Below are 9,095 nucleotides of genomic sequence, written 5' to 3'. Positions count from 1 at the left end.
TGAAATAGATTAACAAAGCCCCTAATCTGAGTCTGTAATTGCTGCTGAGGATCCTTTTACAGCGTTTGTTTGATTCCTTGATTAAAGCGCGTGCCAAATGCACGCCACCTTGGCGTGTTGCACAGTCAGCTCCATTCTGGTGATCATTTTTCCCTAAATACCATTTTACTATCCCTTTCTGTTTCAATTGTGACATCCTAGTGCATTTTTAAAACTCCAGAAGTTCAAAGCACCCCTCTGTGGCCTCAATAAGGCTCTTCTCTCTAGGTTCAGCTGGTACACCAGCGTGTAACCATTAACCTGTCCCCCCCCCTGCAACACTCTGCCCCTAGTGGCTGTAAGAAATAAATTGGGAAGAAATACCAAAGGTGAAATTTCTTACATCCACTGGGGGCAGAGTGTTGCAGGGGGGGACGGGTTAATGGTTATACTGGGGTGTACCAGCTCTGCTCGGAGAGCTCTGTAAAGCGATGCTTTAACGTTTAAAAAGTCCACAGGAGGCGATGACTGGATGAAGAAGAGGTCAAGGTAACAATTATATTTCATGCTGGTCTTTAAGCTGTTGTTCTAGAGGGATTCCCTTGTATAATAGTGCAGTTCTATATACAGTTTACCAAGGTAAATGTGCTTGTTCATTTAGCAGTTTCCTCATTGTATCCAGTGAATTTCTTTTCTGTTCTTTCCTATGCTTTTAGCATGGTATTCCACATCTAACCTGCACAGGGCACGCTGATGAAAACATGTGTCTGCTTGGCTTAGCATTTCTTTTTGTCATCTGTATTATGTATGTAATAGAGCTGTGAGGAACCCGACTGTGTGTTTTATTAATGGTTCTTATCACCACAGGCGGAATCCTTTCCTTTCCACAGGGTTTCTAGTTGAATAAGTACTGGAGGCTTCAGGCCATTTTATTTAGTTTTTAATTTGTGTGTTCAGGGTTTTTTTTTTGTTTTTATCTCCCTCTGTCTCTCTCTTGTCATTTTAAGGTTTTGTTCTATTTTTTTTCGATAAAAACATTTTATCAGGTGAAAAAGCTACAATTAATGCAATGATGTGGCCTTTTATTTCTGGAGGCCTGGGTCACAAATCTCGTGTGTTTGTGTAGGTGCTTGGGTGTGTGTGCGTGTGTGTGTGTGAGTGTGTGCACACTCTGATTTGCTGGTTTGTAGGTTTGTTGTTTTTTGGGGGATCCACACTAGCAGTAGTAGTCATGGTACTCAATCCTTCACTTTGTCAAGTAAAGAAAGACAGGGATTTCCCCTGAAACTGTCAGTCCCCCTTCAGTCAGCATACAGACAGCCTGAATCAACCTGGCAAAATATAAACCTCCCTACTCAGAGCATTTTTCATGCATTCTTTGCCCAGCTCTTGATCCGTTTGTTTCTCAGCCCTGCAGACTGGGTATGTCTGTACAGAAAGGGCAGGGTCTCTCCCAGTCCGCTACCCCCTCCTCACTCTGATAGCGAGCCCTGTACTGCTGTCATCCCCCTCTTTCTACCAAGGTGTCCCTGAGATCATTCATTTCAAAATCACCTAATTACAACAAAGACTCCCTCGTGTTAACCTAATGGAGTTTGAAGGGATCAGATGAGACAAAAAAAAAAAAAAAATGTTCATGAACTCTTTTTAATACTGCTGGGCACAGAGTGGTCTTGAGCTTTTACTGCACATGCAAGCTAGGTGCTTCAGTGACTGTGCTGGCATCGTAAGAGCTGTCTTATGAAATGTGTCTGATGAAAAGTAATTTTTTTTTGGTGATTTAGTTAGGCTTAATCTGTAAGGTTTGGAGATTATCGCTTCCTTTCACTGCTGTCCCCAGTCATTGTCTTGGAGAGACCCTGTACACACAAAATCAAACATGTTACGAATGCTTACCGAAATGCACGGAAGTGTGCACGCTCACTGTGCGAGTACACTTTGATATGCTTTTATTAAGGTATTTTCAGATCTGGTTTAGAACCATAGACCTGCTTGACGAGACTTGAGAACCTCCGTGACAGGTATTAATGTAAGCCAGGGGAGTAATAAAAGTCAATAGAGTCATTTTCTGTTTTAGTTTTTTTTTTTGTTTTTTTTTTAGGTCTCTCCAGTCAGTAATTTGAAAAGCACTGCTCAGTGACTGAAATGTGCATTCATTTGTGAATAGTTTTGGCTGCACCAGTTTTTGCAGAGTGCAACGCTAATGGCGCACTGCTTAAATTAACGGTCACGCACACCTTTCATTATTGTTATTAGATTAGCTGGCGGCGTTTGATGAATTCACTTGCTGACCGTAAAAGCATTACGGAGGTTTGCATCAATTTGGTTTGAGAGCAGATTCAGGTCCTCGTGTCAGGTTAGGCACTGCATGCTGAGCTGGGCCTTGCCAGCCCTTAATTCACTGAAAGAGCATCTTCAGAGTTTGTTTAGGTGGTGGTGGGGTGGGGGGGTGGGGGTTCTGCTGTAAAGGCCTTTGTTAAAATTTTCTAAAAATAATAGCCCCCCTCCCCTCAGTTTGTATAGAAAAGCAAGAGCTATGTGTGTGTGTGTTTAAATTTGAAATGACTTTTTAAAATGCCAATGAGATCTTGAGGCATTCCCTATCCCTTCCATTGCATTGCATACATGCAGTGAAGTGGACGAACCTCCTTCTGTTATTATTAGTATAACAATTATATGCACAAGGGACTTGGAGCATTGTGTAAACTGTTGAAGTTCATACACAATGCGGTGTGAAAGATGCTGTACTGTAATTCAGTGAAGATCCTGTTGGGTTTTATTTATTTTGCATATAACAATGTGATGTGAAGACGATCTCTTTGTTCCAGTAAATGCAGAGAAAGACACAAAGGCTCACCACAAATGCTAAGTTTGCCATCTGGAGGTTCAAGTCGGTAATACTGAACTGGCCAAGATATGTTTAACCAGATGCAATATGCAATAAACATCAGTGTTATTGCTGATGTATATTTGACTATCGAGTATATTATTATTATTAGTTGTAGTGTTGTTCTACATTTTAACTGGTGTGTTTGGTTTTATTTGTCCTTTGTTTCTCTCTCTCTCTCTCTATATATATATAATTTCTGTACACTTTTTCTAATACTTTATTGCATGGATAAAAGTCAATATAATGCAAGTGCTCCCCCGTTCACATTGCGTCCCACGTGCTACCCTGTCTAATGGATTCCCTGTACAAATCGTTGTCGTGCATGTTAAGAGTCTCACACTCTGTAGTCCGTTACCTCATGTAGTTTTTTTTCAGAGCGCATTGTGCAGTCAGCCGACCATGAATTTCAATATTCTGTTTTCTACAGAAATCTTCAGCATTAGAATGCTGGCTGATTCCATTACAGATCTCACTAAAGAACACCCCACCCTACCCAAAAAAAGAATTACACATAAAGTGAGTGGTTAGAATATAATGCTGTAAAAAAAAAATATATACCTCAACCCTTTCATGCATGAAATATCAAAGATCTAGAAAAAAAAGGGTTGTTTTGGAGACATACTTACTGTGAGTGGCATTCTCTTATGAGCTCACTGTGCGTTTGCATCTTCCATATGTCCACATATCATGAGGATTTATTTTGCTAAGGCTTGTTGACACCAGCTGGCTCCTTCCTTTATTTTCTAAGAATTGGATAATGTACCTGATAGTCAATGAAAAAGTAAGTTCTTCCACAGATGTGAGATGATACAGTGGGCTCATTGTACTGTTTTGCCTTGGGGGACCTGGTTCAAATCCAGCAGGGTCCTTCCTTTATTTTCAAAGACTTGGTTAATTGACCTTAAAGAGCATGAAACCAAGCTTTCCCATGGTGCAATCCCATTGCCTCTTGCTGAAGACAGTGGTTCGATTCCAGCTCTCGGAGGGGAGTTCCTGAGGTAAGTAATGATGTTGGTTGTGGAGGAGAAGACTAACCCTGTGGAGAAAGATGGGTGGGTGGATGGGGTCTGCCCCCACCCCCCACAAAGGAGGAGAGTGGAAAGTGGTGGTGTTGCTGCCTGAGAGCAGAGGAAGAAGGCAAGCAGTACTTTTCTCCACAAGTCTATTTTAAAGATTCTCACTGTCCATTCAATCATTTTTCAGTCTCCATTCTATTGTTTAATGCACATAGTAAGAGTCTTCCTCCTCCTCCTCCTCCTCCCTCCACTGCACCACCAGCTCCCATAGGAAAGTTGTGTTTCACACTGACTGTAAGGTCAATGAACCAATTTTTTGAAAATAAAGGAAGTCGTCATTAGCTGGATTTGAACCCAGTCCTTCAAGGCAGAACAGTGCATCATGCCCACTGTGCCAACTCACTTCCATGGAAGAACATGCTTTTTCATTGACTTTAAATTAACCAAGTATTTAAAAATAAAGGAAGAAGAGTGGAAGGGCTTAACTTTGGCCACCCCTGCTATAAGCATTTTAAATGAGCGCTCTCTCTCTCTCACACACACACAGAGGCATGTCATTGGAGCCCAGCTCTGACAAGCCCTCCTTGTCCTGCACCCTCACTCAAGGGCACATCTGTGGAGGGCAGGTTCACAGCCCTGTAATGTCCCTGCTCCCTCGAGAGCTCACACATTCCTCACACACGGGAGCAGCCGTGTGCTCTGTGAAGCTGTGCGGGCAACTCGTTGCTGGTTTACAGCGTGTGATTTCAGAGACATCTGTGGAGCAGCCCGGGGCTGTTTTCATATCTTCATGCAACAATCTGACGTGAAGGTATAACAAAGCATCCCTGTGCTAATCCGGTATTCTCTTTCAGCATATCTGAATATTCCTTTCAGTATGCGAACACAGATACGAATGATTAAAAAAAAAAACCCTGACTTTTGACTTCCGTGTTCAGTCTGGTCGTTCTTTCAACAAAGCATCTCTGCGTGAAATATTTACTGATTTGCAAAGTTCTTTCATTTGCTCCTCTCAAAAGGCCTAGACAGGCTTTGTGACCAGTTAAGACATTGCTACGTACCTAAAACGTGCGAGACAAGCAATTTACTTTTAGTTTATTTCAATCCAGAATAGCCTTCACAGCACTAATAGGAGTGAGTGAGATTATCAGTGGCATCCTTCTGTAGCTTTTCCCCCCCGAAATCGCTGCATTTCCCGCGAGCCATGTAATTATTGATTGTGAAACACTTGATTCAGGAATCGAAGGAAACCATAAGAGCCATTTCTCTGGAGTGGATTAGTAAGACTAGATTAGTGGACTAGGAGTACACCGATGAAGGTCCTCGCCAGAATGTTTGAGCTCACAGTGAGCTCTTGTTTGAAATTAAACAAAAGCATACGGCTGCATAAGGACACGATCTCGGTATGCTGTCGCTGGCTTTTAAAAAGGGCAGCAACAAGACCCTCAAGAGGCATTCAAATACATTTGTACTCGTGCGATAATTAAAACTCGACACCGAATCCCTGTGGTGCTAAAACCCGTCAGTTTCGTGCCTCCCTTTGTACGTGTACAACGCGTGAACTATCCAGATCACCTCAAGTTCAAAAGGACTCCCTGCCATTTCAAATAATAATACAAAAACTAATAATACAAAACACACCGCTGTGTCATCAATGAGGAGAATTGTTATTTCACCAGTTCAAGTAAGCCAAGGTCGCAAGGCCTCATTTAATAAGGAGAGTAGTCGGCAATCTGTTTCTCTTGTGTAGGACCTGCACTGCTCGACCATTTCAATCTAAAATATGTTGCTGTTTTCTTTTTATTTTTTTATTTTTTTTAAAAAAGCACTTTATTCTGAGTACTATTATAGCCATCGATTGCCAGCGGACTGAATCTGCTATTACAGATGTATCAGATTTATAGAGTAAAACACCAAAAATCTCATCCATTCAAGTATCGACCTTGAGAGCGATGAGATTTTCTCTGGGCGTTTGTTTTCATTAGACGTTTACATTCGCGGGAGAGAGAAAGGGGGTTCGGGCTGCATTTGAAATCACACTATTTAAAAAGACGTTTTCTTGTTCCAGGTTTTGTAAATATCATACCATTTAGTGAAAAAAGTCAGATGAAACAAAAAAAAAAAAATAATAATAATAATAATAAATAATAATAATAATAACAACAACAAACAAAATCAAAGAAAAGACACTTCATACAGTGAGAAAAAAAAAAACTCAGGTTTTTAATCAGGTTTTTATAGAATGATATAATACATTAATCACATTAAAGACTGAATACCCCCCCCCCCCAGTGTGCAAGATTGTGCAAGCTTATTAATGCAAGTTCCTAAAGGTTTGTGATTTTCTTCAAACAGTTCCAGAGAGAAGAGGCAACACAGCGCTATAAAAGAGGGGAAGCGCAGGTAAAATACACAGAACACAGAAGAACTCATTTGAGGAGGAGGAGAGATTCATTCCCCAGTAATAGAGGTGAGACTCTGGTGTTTGCTGCTGGAAGTGAGTAGTTGCTTTCCAGAACTGTTCTGTTGTTCCAGGGGATAGCTAGGCTGCTCCTTTATCAGCTGAAAGCAATACCTGCTTCCTGCAGACACAATGAATGTATCCTAATTCAGATGCATTTCTTGTTCAGCTGGATAGGCTTGTGTTATTTTTGGCAAAACCAGCTCTGTTGTAAAAGTCAAAAGCCTTGCCAAAACCGGACTGTAATACAGGATTTCAAGTCATGTTTTGTTAATCCCTTCTTTTTTAATGTACAAACACTTACTAAAAAAAAAAATTCTTTACAACGTATTGTATAGCTGTTCATATTCAGTACAGTACAAAGCAGCAAGCCCAACCCGACTGAAACTAAACTATTACTAATTTTTTAATATAATTTAAATCTCTTCAGCTTAGAAAAAGGGAATTGATTGAAGTCTATACAATCACATAAGGTATAGCTAACCCAATACTTCAAATTTAGCAAAGAGAACGTTAAAAAACCACTAGACTCCTAGTAGGGGTGAACAGTGTGCTAACAAGAGAAGAGCCTTTCTCCTCTAGTGTATAAGCCATATGAATCCTACATCAGTTTAAAAGCTGTCTACACGCTATGCACAGCTAAAGCAATGGCGTGTAAATTACAAAAATGACCACTCATTTATCTTTCTCATTTTGCAAAGGAAAACCTTGAGCAGCTCCACAGTTCACATGAAGACCATCCCACGCGTGCACCTTCTACACGCCCATGTGTCTTCATACACAGGCTCGCTATTAATACAAACTGGGCCAAGGCACATGCTATCAAGAACAGCACACTCTCTCTCTTTAAACAGGTTTCAATACAAGCATCAAGAGAACTGGGGAGGGGAGTCATCAATAAATACAGTGGATTTATAATCGTCAAATTAGGGGCTGCAGAAGAATCGCACAGCGTTTTACAGTATAAAACTCTTTGGCAGTCAGATTTATTAATAAACTGCCAACACGATACTTTATAGCTGCTGATTTCATCATTTCTAGCTGCTAGTCTCCATTTAAGCTTTATCTGAAGTTGCTGGTAAGCAGTCCTGATTTTGCAAACTCCAGGTAATTGAATTGCAAAATGTAGATGATTTCAGACACTGTAACTCTTGACAAGGGTGTTCTGATCAATGGGAAGTGTCAGGAAGTTTGCCAAAACGCAGTTTTGTTATGCAAATTTAGTGCAGAACGTTTCCATTGCTTGGTCAGTTCTGGGTGATTATTTTGGCTACATGATCATTAATGCCAGGGACATTTTTAGTATAAGGTGATTATAAACGATGACCTACCGCTGCATAAAACACAAGTGTGTACTTCAGTCTTTCCTTACCGTTTCAATACACTGCTACCTGTCACGGTTATGACTGAACAACTTGTGATTTTTCATGTAAAAGTTGAAAGCGTACATGGCTACAGATTCACGGTTTAATGGGAATATGTGCAGAGTATAGGTGTATAATCATTTTGTACACATAATGCTTGTCTTACAGTACTGTGATTACATCGCTACATCGCAGACTTACGGTACTTAAGAACAGTAGGGGGGTGGGGTGTGGGTAGCACTTCTCCTTGGCTAAGGAATCTGGGACAGAATTACAGATTATGCATACAGGTTCAATTCCAGTGTTCCAGGTTAAGCGTGAACAATTTGAGTTTCTAGCTTGCCAAGGAGAGGTGTTCTCTGTTTGAAACACCAGACCAACATCATTATTTATTTATTTATTTATTAATAAGTAGCACCACGAGAGAATGCTTCAGAGGAGTAACATTGCAGGAGACAAAAAATAAAAGGGAAAGTTATCAAAAAAATCTAAAGGAACGCCCCCCTCCTGAATAAAAATAAATGCTAAGTGTCTACTTCAAGAATGTTTTTAGACTATACTAAGTGTCTAGTTCCCAGTAGGTATGCACACTGGCACCGCTACATACACACTGATGGATAACATTGCTCTTCCCACTAGATTCCAGTATAGTGGACCTCCAGGCTTGCTTGTTCACGGACTCTGACTCGACTGAAGGCTGCTGTTTTGTAATGCATTACATCTGCATGAGACGCTATACTTCTGCCACCAATGCTGAATCAAACAATCTCTTCATAAATTTTGACAAATGCCCTTTACAGATGTATAAAAAAGTGTCACTTTATCCCCATTTTATAAATATAATTATACCTCAGAACCTAAAATCGGCGATTGCTTTGTACAATTTTTTATGAAGTGTTTAATTCGACTAACGTACAGTCGTGCGAGTTACCGTTACAGAAAGAACTACTGTGTCTATATCACCATTAAAATGAGGGGAAAAAAAAAACACACACATGCACGCTACAAAAAATCTGAACAAAAAATCACGAATACATAGGGTGGGGTGGGGGGGAAAGTTCTTAATAAACATTTTTTTGTGCTGAACTGTCTGAAATTCAAAATTGCATTTTCCGTAGCTTGTAAACCACGCTAAACCTGTTACGTGCAAATCAAAACGTTATACGTTAAATCAACCGTAGACAAAGCTCCTTTATTAAACTTGGGATGAGATTTGGAGAGGAATTTCCAGCACAACCAGCACAGTAACACAAAAATCAAGGTCTAGTAGGGATACCCAAAAGGCACCAGTACAGAGCTACCGAATTTACCCAAACCCAGCGAAACAGTATTTTAAAACTACTGGGACATTCCAGACCTCCTTGTATTCTACCCATAAACCCTCC

Source organism: Polyodon spathula, chromosome 49 (genome assembly GCF_017654505.1).
Source record: "Polyodon spathula isolate WHYD16114869_AA chromosome 49, ASM1765450v1, whole genome shotgun sequence".
In the NCBI taxonomy this organism is placed as follows: domain Eukaryota; kingdom Metazoa; phylum Chordata; class Actinopteri; order Acipenseriformes; family Polyodontidae; genus Polyodon; species Polyodon spathula.
This window is presented reverse-complemented; position numbering follows the sequence as displayed.